This window comes from Phodopus roborovskii, unplaced genomic scaffold (assembly GCF_943737965.1).
Source record: "Phodopus roborovskii unplaced genomic scaffold, PHOROB, whole genome shotgun sequence".
NCBI classification, from domain to species: domain Eukaryota; kingdom Metazoa; phylum Chordata; class Mammalia; order Rodentia; family Cricetidae; genus Phodopus; species Phodopus roborovskii.
The window spans coordinates 9,919,264-9,936,536 of NW_026126448.1; the positions used below are offsets into that span (position 1 = coordinate 9,919,264).

The 17,273-nt window shown below is 46.3% G+C and overlaps 1 protein-coding gene across 3 annotated transcripts in view; it reads left to right on the forward strand.

Moving 5' to 3' along the window:
- Hivep3 (HIVEP zinc finger 3) overlaps window positions 1-17,273 on the forward strand; it is a 311,747-nt gene that overhangs the window by 57,041 nt on the left and 237,433 nt on the right. Inside the window, exons 2-3 of one of the 3 annotated variants that reach the window (XR_007834774.1) lie at window positions 279-514; window positions 956-1,715. The exons of the other annotated variants lie outside the window; for them this stretch is intronic. The gene's annotated coding sequence lies outside the window, so the exon portion shown is untranslated. Of the gene's footprint in view, window positions 1-278; window positions 515-955; window positions 1,716-17,273 lie in introns of those variants that run through there. 3 annotated transcript variants of the gene reach the window in all.

Sequence of the window (17,273 nt, forward strand, 5' to 3'; positions counted from 1 at the left end):
TGACAAAGCAGATCAGCTTTTTGACTCTGGCAAGTTTTGATGTGTTTTAAAGCATGAGCTTATACCAGGAAGAGGATCCGCTAGCACCTGTATTAATGAAGATCAATGTGCCGAAAGGGCCCAGTCTTCCATGAAAGGTAACCTGGCTGTGCACTGGATTTGCAGTCTGGTCCATCTGGCGTCCCTCATCTAGCTGTCCACTCATGAACTAGAGTGAGGTGACCGGTGGTCCAGATCACCCAGCACTGCCCCGTGTTTCCCCTTCCTGTCCCTCTCAGTCTGGTGTCTCGGATTTGGCCCTGCGTTGCCCACTCCTGCCACGTCTTGTCCAGCCGAGGGACAAAGCACCCTGCTACTTCCCTGAAGAACAGGAAGAAAAGATGTTGCAGAAGCAGATTCCAGCACAGCCAGAGACTGAGATGTTGAGCTCAGAGGGAGCAGGGATCACCAAGGCACATGCTGCCAGAAGCCCCAGGAGAGTTGGACAAGAGTCACATTGGCCCGAGTGGTAGAAGTAAGTTAATTTCTCTGGTATGCTCAGTGGAGGGCCATTAGGAAGAGGGATGGGGAGGCCGGGCTGGAGGAGGGGTCCTTCTGGACCAGGAGGCAGAGACTAAGAGGCAGATGGGCAAAGCAGAAGGTGACATGGCCATGGCCAGGAATCTGAGTGCACCAGCCCAGGCTGGCCTTCCCGTCTATGCATGACTTCTGCCCCTTTCTGAATGCTGTCTCTGGTGATCCAAGTCCTTCCTGAGTCTGTTGTGTGTCCTTCCTCCTGTCACTCAATCGACCCTTCTGTCTTTGTTCGCTGTGTGTGTATATGACTTCCTCCCAAGTTTCTGTGGCATCCTGCCTACCTCTCTCTCACCCCCCCCTTTCCCATTTATGCTCATCATGACATGATGGAAACAGGACAGTGAAGTTCCATTCTGATAAATGTTCTCCCTGTTTTCAGGTACTAACAGTGACATGCCATGGACATAGTACCCAGGATGCCCCTCCAAGACCCACCAAATGGAGGATAGCACAGCAGAGTCTTTCTCACTTTGCAAAACCTGGCACAGGGACAGAGAAGCCGGAGCAGCAGCGTGTATCCCAAAATGGCTAGAAAAAGCCAGAGAGGGTGGCATATTGACTCATGATCAGGTGCACCAATAGGTACTATGAGAAGAGGCCTCCGCTCCGTCCAGTCCCGTCACACTTGGATGCCATTCTTCACTGTGAGCCTGGAGTCCTGCCTCAGCTGCCAACATCCTGCTTGACGTTGCTTATGAGGAAGTGCCCACTTTCTCCTCTGGATTCTCTTGCTATGCATGGCCCTGGGTCACTTTAGACAGAAGCACCCTGAGACATTCCTACTTCTCAGAAGCTGTCACATATACCCTGGGGTCCACTTCTGACACATGCTGTCTGCCTTGATCAATGATTCTCTCCCTCAGCAATGTGGTGCCCTTCTCCCCTGCCTCACACATCTCGGTTGTGACTTTGTCAGCTGCTGCTGTTTGGATTGCATGAAGAGGGAGAAGGTGTGGTTGGAGGAAGAACCTTAGTCTACTTGGAGGCTGGAGCCTGGCTCCAACCTAGGCAGAAGTTGCCAACCCTCAGCTCACGTTCTGCCTTGTCCCCTACCCACGACTCAGCCTTACCTTTTGTGTCTGTCCTATCCAGGATAGTTGTACTTTACTTTTTTCAATTAAACAAAATTTGGTTACTTTTTGTTATTGCAAAACCATGTATTTTGATTATCACAAAGACACCAAGAATATAGATAAACAGTTCAAAAGAAACTACCTCCCCCATGGTGCTTCAATGATAAGCCAACCATTGCCACATGTGTTCTTACAGCAACATATGTCATTATATGTATAATGCAAATGTATATATTTAAATGTAACAGTACCATAGGTCCCTGGGAACACAGCTCATGCCTTCCTCAGAGCCCTCTATCAACCTTCAAATGGGTAACTCTGGCTTCCTTTGCCTCACTTAGAGCAGAGCTGACCTATGGAAAACAATAGAGGGAAGGAGAATGGGGTGTGCTATTGTCTTTGGGGGTGATATTTGGGGATACTATATAACTCTTCACTGGGTACTGAGCAGTAGTCATTAATCATTGTCCACTTAAGGAGCAGCCACTGTTCCAGGGTACCAGGCTACAGGCCAAGAAGATATGATAAATTAATAGATACTCTACCTCCAGGCTGCACCTAGAGAAGCAGCAGCCACATTATAGAACATTGGGACCTAGAGAAGAGAGACATCACTTCATTTCACCAGCCTGGTAGCATTTACCTGACAATAAACAAAGGAAAAAAATGTAAGATCATAATAAGGCTCTGGGTAGAAAATCTGGAATAGTTTGAAAGCCTCAGAAGAAAACTGTGAAAATCATGTGACCCACTGACCACGCCCCCAATTGTATATCTGAGTGCACCCTTCATATTGTGATGATTTCATGCTCGTGGGTGCCCTCGCTGGCTCCTACTTTCTTGAAGGCATTGCCTGTACCCCCTTGTTTGTACCACCAGCAAACCGCATGGTCTTCTGAGACTTCTGAAATCTGTCCCACAAAAACCCCATGTGGGAGTGAGTGTGATGAAAGGTAAAGGGATTCATGAGCTGAGACAAAGTCTCCATGTTTTATGTATGTGGAAATTTGCATTAATTCATATCCTTCTGCCTGATGGAACCTTTCTCAGATGCCTCATTATAGAAGTAACAGTCTCATTTCAGACAGTTTTAGGACTAGAAAAGAATTGTCATCCATTCCACCAGCCCAGGCATGTTCTAGGGGCTGTCACCCTGGAAAAGATTTGTAGTAGGATGGTATTGTGGATGAGAGCCAAGGCCCATGCTAGTTTTAAATTTTCCTTAATGTTATATCTAATTAAACATGTTGAATAGTTAATTACAATCACATAAATCAAAACTCAGTTCATATGTAGATTATAGACTGAAGTGTCCATTGTTTCCTGGAGACATCCAGTGCCATCGATGTCTTGCATATTGTTCTAGAACATTTTCTGCATAGAAAACCTTATTTGTATGAAATGTGTTTTTAATGGAAGCTGTGGCAGTGTTGTTACTGAATGTCGAACTTTGGTCCAGCATATACTTGTTAATGGGAACGGAAGTCTGGCTGCAGGAGGAAAAGAAGAGAAAGGAGGATAGAAGTATGCGTGTGTGCATGTGTGAGTGTGTCCATGTGTATGAATGTACGTGTATGTATGTGTATGTGACCGTATGCATGTGCATGTCTGTGTATGTGCATACATATGTGCATGTGTGCATGTGAATGTGTGTGAGTACGTGTATATGTGTGAAAGTATATGTTCATGTGTGTTGACTGCATGTGCATGCATGTGTGTTCATGTATGCTCATGTGGGTGTGTGTGCATGTGTAGTAGGTGAATGGGTAGGTGTTACTGAAAGAGTGGAGGGAACACCTATCTTTCATTCATTTATTCAGCTGGTATTTATTGAGCATTTGTTGTGTGTCAGATACTAGCCAACACCCTGGCAAAACAGGAGTGAACCCAAGCTCTGCGTCTGTGTAGGGATTATTTGAAAATGGAAAGTGATAGATAATAAAAAAATAAGTAAGTAAGTGATAGAAGGCCCAAGCAGTGAATGCTGTGGAGAAAAGTTAAGTAGGATGTAGGAGGGAGGGTTACTGAGTCAGTTTCCCACTGGATGGTTGGGAAAGTCTCATTGACAGGCATAGGAGCATAGACCTGAAGGTGAGCCTGTGATGAGGAAGAGGGTGAGCCTGTGATGCCAAAAGAGTGTCAGTGCAGGGGCCTATATAGATTTTGAGGCTTGGAGCCTTCTGAGCAGACTGTTCCTGGTGAGTCTGCCCATGGCTGGTCCTTCCAGGAGCCAGGATCTTACTGTTTGGCTCCATCTAGGATGCCCTATGTTGGCTATTGGTTTCTCCTTTCTCTAAATTTTGATCCTGATACTGTTTCTTAGCCTCTCCAAAATGATTTTTTTATTTTGGGTGGTAGTTTAGCCCAAACATGCAAAGGAAGGGGACCCTCTTTTCTAGGAGGCAGGCAACCCGAGATATATGGATCCTGGCGAGAAAACTATACTGTCACCTGTTTCCAAGCCAGTCTACTCCTTCTGGTTCTTGGCTTCTTCATTTGAAGAATGAGGAATGTATATTGAGTTGGCTTTAGGGTTGTCTCTAGTACTGTGGCCTTCAGGCCTTGTGAGTAAGGAGCAGTTAGTATAGGACGTGGTACCAGCTATCTGATAGCACTGGAAGTGGGGAAGGACAGAGCTTGGCCTGCAGAGATCTCTGTGTGATGGCATGTCCTGGTGCTTATGTCATGTTCCTTCCCATCTAGAAGGACTCAACAACACCCTTAAAGCAGAAGATTCCATCCCAGCCAGGTCCTAACACCTATACAAACAGAGCACATATAGAGACACTGTTCATGGCTTTTTCTTCTTGATATCCTAGGGTGCTGGCTTACTCTATGTTCTTGGGCCTTTGGTGCCCTCTTCATCTGCAGACAAAGTGCCTGTGATTGTCTTCCTTTCCGGTCTAGCCTTCAAAATTTGTTTATCTTTTTCTACCTCCTGTTTGGATGCTGGAGTCTTCAGCTACTGCTGTTGTATCCCTGGGAATATGGAAGGGACTGTGGGGAGCCTTTGCAAACATCTTTGCTGGAAGATAGGATAACTCCATACCAAAGCCTTTTCTGGTTCTCTTGAAGGGAGCAAGGGAGCTTGCTTGTTGCCACCCTGGCCTATCTCTCTGCACTTTTCTCCATGGCTTTGTGTCCTTGACCTTCCATCTTTAGACATCTTTAAGTGTTATTCACAGAGCAACATAAAAGAAACTTCCAGAATTGGACCTTTCTTTTCTCATCAGGATTTATGGGGGTAGAACTGGGCTCCCTGAGGGTTATGGAGGAAATGTTTGCACCCTGCACCTGCCACTGACATCCTGGATATGCTCTACACACACACACACACACACACACACACACACACACACACACACACACACACACACACGGAGGCCCCTTCATCCCCTCTTCCATTTCCTGTGATGCCCTTTGTCTCCATCAACTGTTGTGGAGAGAGATTTTATCTGGAATATTCATGGCAAGTCTATCACTAATTATCACTTTAACAATGTGCTATGGAGTAGCTCCATGCTGGAAAGGCACATATGCTGTGGAGTTTGGGGACTTGCTGTGGCTGTGCCGCCCTCTAAGGGCTTCACAAGGAGGATGGTGAAGGGCTCAGGAGGGATGGGAGCATGCTCCTGCTTTCCTGACCCTACAGCAACAATTTCAGGGTGAATGCTTTTGAGTTTAAAGAAGAAAAAAATCTTTTATTTGAAATAAAAACACATCTCTCTACTGAAGCGCCATTCTAGAAGCTACAGCAACTGAGCCTGCTCTCATTACAGGCCTGTGTCAGGCACTTAAACCTAGTGGCAGATGATGAGTCAGCTGGTCTTAGTGCCCTCCTGACTCTCTACCAAGGAAGGCAGTCTGGCACTGCCATCCAAGTGGAAAACCTCAAAAGCTAATGAAAAGGCATTTGAACATGCCAGGATTGGGTCAGGAATCTCCTCTTTTCTCCTGGGAAGGAGGATGGATGGACGGGCTCTTTCCACATTCTCAGTGAGTCTGAGGTTTGGGAGCTTGCAGGGGTTCTTGGCGCTTTCCCACCATTGACTTCTTAAAGGGGGAGGATGAGGGCAGCATGACAGTGCAAAATGGACCAGTCAGCTCTCCCATAGCAATAAAGCAAGGGTCTTTTAGCAAGGCCTGCAATGGCACAGCAGGGGATAGATGGGTCAACCTGCACTGTGAATCCTTTGTGGGCATTGACACAATCTTGCCTGTGTCACCTCACTTGAGGAATGTCAACAAGTGGGCAGTTGCAAGGCTGTCCTTGCATAATATCCTTTGCTGGTAGTGTTTTGTGATACTAGACACTGAACTCACACATTCAAGGCATGCATTTTACCACCAAGCCAACCCCCCCCCCAGTCTTCTTTTTACTTTCTTGTAGATGTTGAGACAGATTCTCTGTAAAATTTCTCAGATTGGCTTTGAACTCAGTTTATGGCTCAGGATGGCCAAGAACCTGCAACCCTCCTGTGTTAGCTTCTAGCATGGCTGGGATTACAGACCTGTACCACAAGGATAGTGACCTTTTAATAGTAGATTTTCATGACACCAGGAATCTAGCTTTGCTTAGTATTGCTTTAGAAATGATAGTCCAGTTTCTTCTTGATGGAAGAAATTGCACATGGCATGCGGTCGTTAACAGCTAACACGGGGACAGTAGGATGTAGCAAATTCTCAACCCCTTTAGATACTAACCTCACTAGGTCCTAGGTGAATGTTTCCACCAGACCTTTTCCATGGGAGGGAATCAAGGCTCAGAGTGTTGGGTAATTTGTTTGTGTAGCTGGAAAGGGATATGAAGAAAAGCAGCTCTGTTAGCCTTCTTTCTCCTGACTTCAGGAAGAATAGTACCTGTCTACTTTCCCATTTCAAAGTTGCGGGATCTGGCACTTAGATAACTAAGGGAAGAGCATGGAAAGTTCAAGGCCAGCCTGGGCAACAAGGAGAAACTCTGTCTCAAAATAAAATAAAATAAAGGGGGAGGGGAGAATGTTGATTGACCTTGTGGAGAATGGCTAGAGGCAAGGCAGAGGCCATGCTAGTTATCCTTCTCATTGCTGGGATCAACTATTGGACGAGGAACATGTTAAGGAAGAAAGGATTTATTTCAGCTCACAATTTGAGGGGATGCCACCCATCATGGCAGGGAAAGTTTGGCGTCTGGAGGGTGAGTCAGCTTGTCATATTGTGTCTACAGGAAGGAAGCAGAGGATGGACAGGAAGTGTGGCCTGACTATCAAACCTTAAGGCCAACCCCAGTGATTCACAACTTTGCTCCAGATATTCAAACACACAAACGTACGAGGGACATTTCATGGGCAAACCATGGCCCTGAACAACTTGTTTCTGTGGACAGAGCACGAGGTTGGGGAAGGTCAGGCTCAGTGTTCAGCTCTGGGGCTTTGCCCCGTTTATGATGTGTTATGAAAGCCCCTGCTGGCTGCTTCCTTAAAGAATGTATCCCATAAAACTTAAATTCCCAGATGTTTGCTCTCTGGGGCTGTGGTGGGACCTCAGCAGGAGTTGGGTAGGGAGGCATTTGAGAGGGAAAATTCTGGGTCTGTTTTTATGAGTAAGGCATGAGTAGGTTGTACTACTGCTTCATCCTAAGGCTGCTGTGCAAAGGTATACTGTGTGTAGGTGGCAACAAGGGCTGGCTCGGCTGTCCAGCATAGATCCGGTCATATCCACAAAGTGTGTCAACACTGCCACTAGTGAGTAGGTGGATGTCTCAGCCCCTTCCTGCACCACAAGAGCCTTGATTTAGCAAGCTAATAAACTCAGCTACCAGCCTCCTCTGTGTCACCACTGCCTGGACAGCTTGGGGTGTGTCTCTTTCTGGGAACCTTTGATTCTATCTCAGCAGGGAAGGGATAGAAAGTGGCAGGCAGGATTTGCAGGCTCTTCAGGACTCTTTTGACTCCTCCGTGTGCAATCCTGCCAGTTCAGCGTGCCTGGTCTCCTCCGCCAGGGTCATTGTTTCACCTAGCAATTCAGCAGTGCAGCCAGAGACCCATTGGCTTCTGTGGCTTTCACTGCCTAGAGGTTAATATCTGACGTGTATTAATTAACGTCCCAGGACCAGGATGTCTTCAAGGGAGAGAAATTTGGAGGAAAATGCAGGGATCCTGGGGCCTAGCCCTACATTGTACCCTGAAACTACTGCAACAAATTCATAAGGGGAAAAATTAAAATGACAGTTTAGTCTATCATATGTTCAGATACCAGAAGTCTGAAATCAGGGCATTGGTGGGGCCCTGCTCCTTCCAAAGGTTCTAGAGAAGGGTCCTCCCAGGCCTCTTGGTAACTTCTGGTCATTTCTGTCTGTCCTTTCTAGTCCTTAGCTTGTAGACACATCACTGTCTCTTTGGTCACAGACTTTCTGTATCTCTGTGTGTGACTTCTCTTTATGTTACAAGGGCACAACCATACTGGACTGGGACCAATCCCTCTCCAGGGTCACCTTAATCAATTATGTCTGCAAGGACCCCCCTTTTCAAATAAGGTCACAGTCTGGGGCTCTGGACGGATGTGGTATTTGGGCACCTTCCAATTCAGTGTAGGCTCTTTGGGCACAAGTGTAAAAGACTGGGAATTATGGCAGCTGACGCAGACATGAAAATAGAGGCACTGGGCAGCTCGCCAAGGCACTGCACTCTGGACTCTTCTGTGGTGACAGAAGTCTCCTGTACTCTCGCCTCTGGGGATGTGGCCACGGTGACGGAAACACTGGGTTTTAGATTGAATTTAAATTAAGTTGATTTACAATTATCCTAGCCCTTCCTCTGCAGTGGTCCCTAAGCCTTGAGGGGAGGAGGAGAGATGCACTATGGACTTCCCATTTCGGGACATGTGCTCCACAGCCTCACATTCTCTGCATTTTGATTAGTGGTGAGTCTGTAGTAACTGCCACCTACCCACTAACTTGTGGGTATAAGTCTTCAGGGTGCAGTTGAGTATGTGTCCACTTGGCTGGATCACAGTAGTTAAGTTGCCAAAGGGGCCTATGGTCCAGCGTGTGTTCTTGGTGCTATTAACAGTACCAAGCATGAATTCTGTGCTGTGGAGCAAGCCTTAAATCTAATCAGAGAGTAGTTGGTTGCTCCCAAAACATACTTGTCACCATTTCACCGATGGGCTGCTTGTCACTGTAGCTCACAGGGTCCACAGCTAGATAAGACTGTTGATGTTCTTTCCCCCCAGTGGCCTGAATAGCACCTTCTGACACTATCTAATGGGGAAGGAGCGTCCAAGACAGTAGCAGCTTGATATATGATGTACTAACTGGCTCTGGGTTTTCAAAGGAGTACATGGATTTGGGAGGAAGGCTGTGGGAAGAGCTGGAAGAAAGGGAGTAGGAGGAGGATTTGATCAAAACATATTTATATAGGAAATTCTCAAATACACTGAGAGAAAGAGAGAGAATTTAGTTGACTTAAATGGACTTATAGTTAGTGCCTACGGAGGCAGAGTACCACCATGGTCCCTCTTGAGAACAGAAAACGGGAAAGAGGGGTATGTGTGCTTTAAGTCTGGCAAAACCATTTACACCGAAGAAGGTACTGGGCATTTATGAAGCGGAACAAGGCAGATGTGACCCAGCTTGGGATCCGGGGAACGGGTTTGGAGTTCTTGCCCCGGGTGATAGCTGTCGAGACGGGGCTGTGGGAGGGGTGGCCCCATTCCGTGTACCCACTTTCAGTACTCTCACACTCAGGCACTGGACTCCTTAATGCCAGCCTCTGGCATTTTCCTACAGGAAGCTTAGGTAGGAGTTGCCATGGGAACACACAAGAGGCCCGCTGTCATCTACAGGGACAGAGGCTTCATGAAGGACAAGGCACTTAATCCAGAAGCAGTTTCTGTTGCAAAGCCCCGTGTGTGCCCAGCGCAGGTGTGTGTGATAGGCACTGCCTGAGAACATTCTGGGCTTTGAGGCTCAGAACTGTTCATAAGAGGAGACTGCTTTGATTGGGACCTTGAGCAAAAGAGGCCAGAGGCTTGGGAATGGGCTTCACATAGCCCTCTGTGGACCTGGACGCACAAGGTGAGGAAACCACAGGCTAAGGGTGGCACCCCTGTGGGCATCAAGAAATGGAGGTTCAGAGAGGTAGAGAAACTTGACAATGTCACGCAACAAGTGATTGGATGGATGTGGTTATAAACGGTTTGCTGGGCCCCGGCAATCCTTGGCCTCTTCTTTGAGAAAGGGTAGTTTTAGTTTTGCCTTAGCTATAACCTGCTATGAACAGACGCCGAGCTTTTTCTCTGGGATTAGATGCTGCTCCCGCCCCTAATTCCATCTGTGATGGTGTTTTGTTGAGTTGGTGTTTTTGTTTTATGGACTGACTGAGACTTGTAGGCGGATCCTCAAAAGGCAACAGCCATTTATGTTACATTTGCACCATTTTGGCCAAATGTTCCCCCCCCCAAAAAAAAAACCGAAAACAAAAAACTTAAAGGGAAGAAAGATTTCTCTTGCCTGTTGTTTCAGTCCAGCATGGAGGAGAAGTGGAATGGTTCCTTCTGTGAGTGATGGTGGTAGCTGTGGAAGCCCAGATAGTGGGGAGGGGGAGGGCTACTGCAAGGGGTGGGGCTTCTAGCCTTCAAGGGTCCACCCCTAGTGACCAGCTTCCACTGACCAGACCTCACCTCCTACAGGGCCCACAGCCTTCAAATTAGCCCTACAAACTGGGTCCAAAGCATCCAGTCTACTGCCCGAGAGAGAGAGAGAGAAAGAGAGAGAGAGAGAGAGAGAGAGAGACAGACAGACAGACAGACAGACAGACGCCACCTTTTCCCTGCCCTCACCAGGACGTAAACTGCAAAGCTACGAAGCACACCACTGTGTTCCCAGTTCCCACACAGCACCCTGCAGTGTGAGCTCTTAAATATTTTGCAATGACTAAATGAGAACGTGCACACACATCCACACACACATCCATGGTGGGTGGGAAGCAGCCCTGAGCCGTGAGGGAAGTGGGGCTGGATGGGCTTTTGTCAACTTGATACAAACCAAGGTTGGGGGAACAGGGAGCCTCAGTTGAGGAGCTAGGCTGGCCTGTGAGCATGTCTGTGGGGACATTTTTGCTTTGGTTTTTGATTAATGACTGGTGTGAGAGGACCTCAGCCCGCCGTAGCTCGTAGGACCTCTGGGCGGGTGGTCCTGGGTTCTATAAGAAAGCAAGCTGAACTAGCCACAGAGAGCAAGCCGGGAGGCAGCATCCGCCATGGTTCCTGCCCTCACTCCTACTTGAGTTCCTGCTCTGACATCCCTCAGTGATCAGGACGCATATAAAATGACCCTTTCCTCTCCCAGCCAATTTTGGTTATGGTGTTCATCACAGCAACAGAAAGCAACCCAACATGGGAGCTCTTTCATCAAGCTCTGTTTCTACAATTAATCAGCTGGGCGACCCCTCCGAGCTCCTGCTTCCACATCTGCGGAATGAGGTGGCTGAATGTAATGGACACTAGGAATTTTGACAGCTCCAGCATTCTATATTTTCTCATGTTGCTCAGGCTGGGATTACTCTATCTTGGCTTTCCAGAATGTTTCACAATATCTGATGAGTGTGGGCTCACAGATGGCATTTGATAGTTCAATCAGACTTTGAAAAACTTCTGTGGAAAACCATACCCTCTAGGGTCAGTGGGAGAACCGTGAAGTTCCTATCTTTGCATTAGCACCATAAAAGCTATCAGGCCTCTTTCTCACATCTTATAAAGCGAGGGGAAAAAAAGGCAAAACAAAACACACACACACACACACACACACACACACACACACACACACACACACACACACACACAAACGAACGCCAGTAAAAGTCACCCAAGGCAAAGGATCTGCGTTTTCATCCAACGATCAGTTGCTGTATCCTTTGCTCTTAGAGGCATGTGGTGGCTGTTAATGCAGCTCGTCATGGGACAGCCAGTTCCTGGGGGAGGGCTTGAGGCTGAGCTGCCAGCTAGCCACACTCCCACACTGGGTTCTGGGAGAAGAGGGGGGTTTCTGAGAACACCATGCCTCTCCAATAGCCCTCACCAAGGCCCCAAGACGGTACTAGGCAAGACTCCCTTACCAAGGGAATTAAGGACATCTTTATCTTAATTTTGTTTTCCCTCACCTGAAAATTTACTGGTCACATAACTGTTTACATTTACTGATTTCCAAGACACAGGCAGAAATGATCTAGGCCATTTTCACATGCTGGGATTTGCAGGCTGTTGATGTGAGGATAGGGTTGGGGCACAGTGGACAGGGACAATCAAGCAGGCAATTCCATTCAGAAATTCTAGTCAGTAAATTGCACCAAATCACTTCTGCGATTGGCACTCTGGCCACCTCAGCTTTCAAATCCAGGAGGTCAGTGGAAGCTTTATACCTGAATATGTCCACCCTTACCTGGAGGCCATGGAATTCAACATGCCTAGTTGGCTAACATGGGAGGAGGAAGGAGTAAAGGAGGAGAGAAATTGTCTTCTATTCTCCAATAATGATGATGATAATAAAAACAATAATGATATCATAATAGCTATTATTTATTGAGCCATATTCTGTGCTAGGCACTGTTCCGAAAGCCATGTGTGAATTAATTTACCCAGGCTTCTTTGTATTTTACAAGATGGGTACTCTCATTCGTTGCTCTTCTAATTCATGAATGGGAAACTATGAAAAGCCTTATTTTAGTTACATTTTTTTGTTTAGAATTTCATATATGAGTACTGTATGTATATCATTTCCAGCCCCCCTCCCCATCTAATTCCTCCAGTGGCTCTTTGATCACTCTCAAATTCACACCTATTCTTCAATTATTCCTGTTAAATACATATAAATATGTATGTGCACACACATATGAATATATAAATACAGCAGCTGAGTCTATTTAGTGTTGCTCACATATATGTACATGTTTATGGCTGACTGGTTGGGATTAGATAACCTATCAAGGGGCTCATCTCTGAGGAAGACTGAATCTCCCTTTCTCATTAGCCATTCATTGACTATTGCTCTTCATCTAGGGGTAGTACTTTGTGAGAGTTCACCCATCCATGTTGTCACGTGAGCTGGTACTGTCGTTATGCATGTTTTGTTTAGGTAATCATATTGTTGAGATTTTTATGGGTACAGCCTGTGTCTTATAAAAAGATACTATATCTCGCTATCTCTCAGCAGTCATCAGCCCTCTGGCTCTTACATTATCCTGTATTGTTCCTTGAGATTTTCATGTAGGGGATCGTAAATGTATCGGGGTTGGATACAGTTGTTCTCTGCAGCTGGATACAACTGTTTTCTGACCAGTTGTTTTTTGTGATGGTCTCTGACTGCTACAAAATGAAGGTCTTTGAAGAGAGATGAGGTCTACAGTTATCTGTGGGTAAAAAGATAAGTATTTAGCATGCAGTCATACTGGTTTGGTAAACTGGCAGTATAGGTTCTCCTCTGGGGTCTATGACTTCATCAGCCAGAGGGTAGTTTGCTGAGTTTACAGTACCATTCCCTCATCTTGGGTGGGCCTTAAGTTCAGTTAGATGACTGTTGGTTAACCCCTAATATATAAATATATAAATGCCACTATTGTACTCTTGGGGATATCTTTAATAGAGAGAAAGGCATGTCCTGTACTATGATTTGTATCAATAGGAAAATTTTAATTCTTGAGGCATTATATACATTTATAATTATCTATATCTGGAACTAGAGGCTGGTCCCTTCTCCAGACCAACCCAGGACTCAGCAAGGGAGCGGAAAGGGTCAGGAAAACAAAAGGCCGAAGAGCAGGGAGCCCAACCGAAGGAAAGGGAAACCGGGGGGGGGGGGGGGAGGGGGGGGGGGGGGGGGCGTGGGGGGGGGGGGGGGCAGGACTCAGCCCAAGATGGAAACAGATGCTGTGTGGGCTGGAGGCAGGGTATGTGGCTTGACTGACACCATGCCTCACTACCCCCTAGCCCACTCACTTCCCCCAGAAGTGCCTTGGGACCTCTGTTGTACCTTGAGATAATTCAAAAGTCGATTAATCTAGAACCAGGCATTCAGTTGTAGGTGATGGGAGATTGGTCACCCTGGTAGGTTATGTTGTCAGTGGGGAAGAATGTCAGCATGCTGACTGGGAGGGTGAGCGGTGAAACAAAAACAAAAAGTAAAAACTATTCAAATGACCAGAAGGAAGAAAAAGATGGAGAGCAAATGAGGAGAGGGAGGGATAAAGAGGAGAAACCCCATTGGGTCATTTAAGTTTTAGCTGCCATCGAGTTTCCTTCATTAAAATGTTCTTGGTGACTACTGGAGAGGGTGGGTTTTATGTAGGAAGGCACCTCCCCCACCTTTCAGGCTTATGTCCCTCTATTCTGGAAGAATTTCCTTATATTTGTTGCCAGGGGTCCCTTAAGCCTCAGGGCAGCCTGGCTCCCACCTTCCCTAGTTTTCTCTACTGGAGTATAGCAGAGGCAGGAAAGAGCCTCTGCTAGAGAAAAGAACCCAATTAAATACATGTGGGGGCCATGAGACCTAAAAGAGGCCACTCACTTTTGAACTTTAATTCTTTATCCATGACCTAAATATGATAATTATCTGTTCAAGAATGAATACATTAATGTGGCCACTTGATGCCTAGAACATGGCAGAACTTGATCAGTATTGATCCAATCTGGCAAGGATGTGCCATGCTTAATCACTATGTGTTCAGCCTATCGAGTGTGCAATAGGGCTTATCAACTATTGGTTCAATCTATAAGATAATGGCAGAGCATATTAACTATTGGTCCAGTTTGGGACTGCTTGAACAGATTTGGAAGTCAATAACCTTCCTCTTGTTTTTATTAAAGTAATAAAGACGTGCATATATACAGAAGATTACCCACAATGCCACCAAGTAGCAGTAGCCATTGTTGAAGCTGGTATCCTCTCCTCTGTTTATGCACACACTGATAAGTGAGTCTCCTCTTGATGGGTTCTGAGCAATTTTCCCATGTAGTTACAACTTTTTTGGGAAAACACAATCATTGGAAGTCATTACAATTGTCTAGTCATTAAATCTACCATAATTTAGTTAATCATTCTCCCAACTGGTCATTTAAGGTATTTTTGTTTGTTTGTTTGCTTTACTACCCTTAATGATCATTGTAAGAAAAGCAGTGACCAATGTTGCAATAGACAGCATATTCTTGAAACCTAACTCTGCATATTTCATTACAAAGATGCCAAGAAGCACATTACTGGGTTAGAGGTACTATTAGGCTCCTGACATATATTGCCAAGTAAAAAAAGGTTATATCAGTTTCCATCCCAGAATGGTGTTTTGAAAGATGAGCAACTTCCGAGGTTCCATTTCCTCCTCTATGAAATGCAGTGACCTTGACACCTTGGCACGGTGCCTTCAATAATGAATGGGCTGTGTTCACGTTCATGTCTGGTGCCTTTCTCCCTGTCTCCACTAAAGCCCTGCTCAAGCTCATGAGACGAACCACATTGTAATTGTGCATATCTTAAAGACCTAGAGTGCTCAGAGCCCTGCCTGGGTGAATATGCTTAAACCCCTGAGCCATGCAACTATCAATCCAGGACCAAGCACACCATAGAATCTTAAATAAAGTGAGGGAAGGCTCAGTGAAAAGCTAGCAATTGGGACAAGCACAAGAAGCAGTTAGGAAAAGATGATGCCCACCTGTATTAGGGATTCTTGAACAGGGAAAGAATGTGACCATCATACTAAGAGACTTGGGCATGGATTCTGGGTGTTTTCGTAAGCACATTTCTTACGTTCCCTTCACCTTTATCTCCTCACTTATAAAACCAGACATTCCCCCACGACTTCTCAGCCAGGAAGCTGGGCTGGTAGAAATGTACCCAGGGATGCCCCCTATGGCAGTGTATCTGCCTCAAATACAGGTCCCCAGCCTTTACTTCTACTGCTTACTTGGAAACAGAAGGTACCAGATTCTGTGCCAAGACAGAAATGCATGGATTTTTAAAATAATTTGATTTCAGCACTTTTGTTGCTACATGAGCTTGAGGGCATCCCAGTGCCCTGCCTAGAATGACCCAGGCTGTATGCTCTCAGTGACACCCCCAGACGGACAAAAGTGGCTGTCTCCCCTCCTGCCTACACACTCTGTGTTCATTGGGCTTCTTAGGAAGGAATTTGCAGGCCCTGCAGAACTGCCGCTCTCTTTGTCTCCCCTGTGGATGGGCTGTGCGTAAGGAGAGGGCAGCCAGAGGTAGGGGGCAGACCAGGACCAGCCAGCTGCTGGCAAAGACACTGGGGACTGTGCTGGCTTTCCCAGACTGCACACTGTGAAATGTGCAGTACGGGGTGTGGGTTTTAGAGCCAGGTGACCTTGCTTCAATCTGCCATCCCCTGTGTGACCTTGGTCATATTCCTCTCACTGCGACTGACCATGGTTTCCTTCTTCTGTAGAATGGCAATTCTGGAACCTGCATCCTAGTAGTCTAAAGAGATTGGAACAGATGTTTCCACAGATGTGTGAGTCTGCTCATGTGGCCATAAGAAAATACCGTGGGCTGGGCTGCGCAGAGCTTGTTTCCTCGATTTTAGAAGCTGTAGGTCTATTTCCTTCTGTTATGGTTTAACTATGGGATGCCCCCCATGGGCTCATATGTTTGAACACTTGGCTCCCAGCTGGTGATTCTGCTGGGGAAAGCTGTGGAACCTTGAAGAGGCCTTGCTGGAGAAAGTGGGTCACTGGGAACAGCTCTGAAACTTTACAGCCTGTTCACTCTCTGTTTCCTGAACTCAGATGCAATATGACCATGTGGCTGGCTGCTCCTGTGACCACGCCTGCCCTGCCCACTGCCATGTCTTCCCCACTGCTATAAACTGTATTCCTGTAACAACATATGCCCAAAACAAATGAACAAACACCCTTTCTCTCGTAATTCCCTTTTTATGGGGTTATTTTATCATAGCAACAGAAAAGTGACCTTTAAAGACACTGTCTGAAATCCAGATGCCCGAATGGCTGGATTCTGAGAAGGATGCTTCTTGACTTGCGAGTGGCTGACCTCTTGCTGGATCCTCTCATGGTTGAAAAGGAGTGAGACAGTTCTTTGTCCTCCCTTTAAGGCCACAGTCCAATCAGATCACACCCCCCACCTTTCTGATAGCAGGGAGAACCTCACTTATCTCCTAGAGACTCCAACTCTCAGAAGTCAACAATGGGAGGAAGGCATGGAGTCAACGTACAAATTCCATTTAATAAGTATTTGTTAAGTGTTCAGGTACCTTGCTGAGACTTGGGATTCCACCAAAGACAACTGGGAAATATGTCTGTCCTCCAAACACTACCAGTTACAGGGAAAGGCTGATGTTAAACAGATAATTACAGTAACTACCAAGAGCTGTGGGGATGGACAGGGTGTTCTGGAACCATAGTGAGGAGGGTCAGCGGTGAGCTAGCCAAGCCTCCGTGCCTCTAGCCACATTGTCTTTGATCTCTGTTCCTATTTCTAGACCTAGTTAACCTCTGATGTTATTTCTGCTGATATAAACCTGCCATTTGAGGGCATTTCACTCAAATGAATCTTTACAATATGTGACTACGGTCTGCTTCTCTTCCTTAGCATGTTTTGGGTTTTTCTTTTCACTCTCTCTT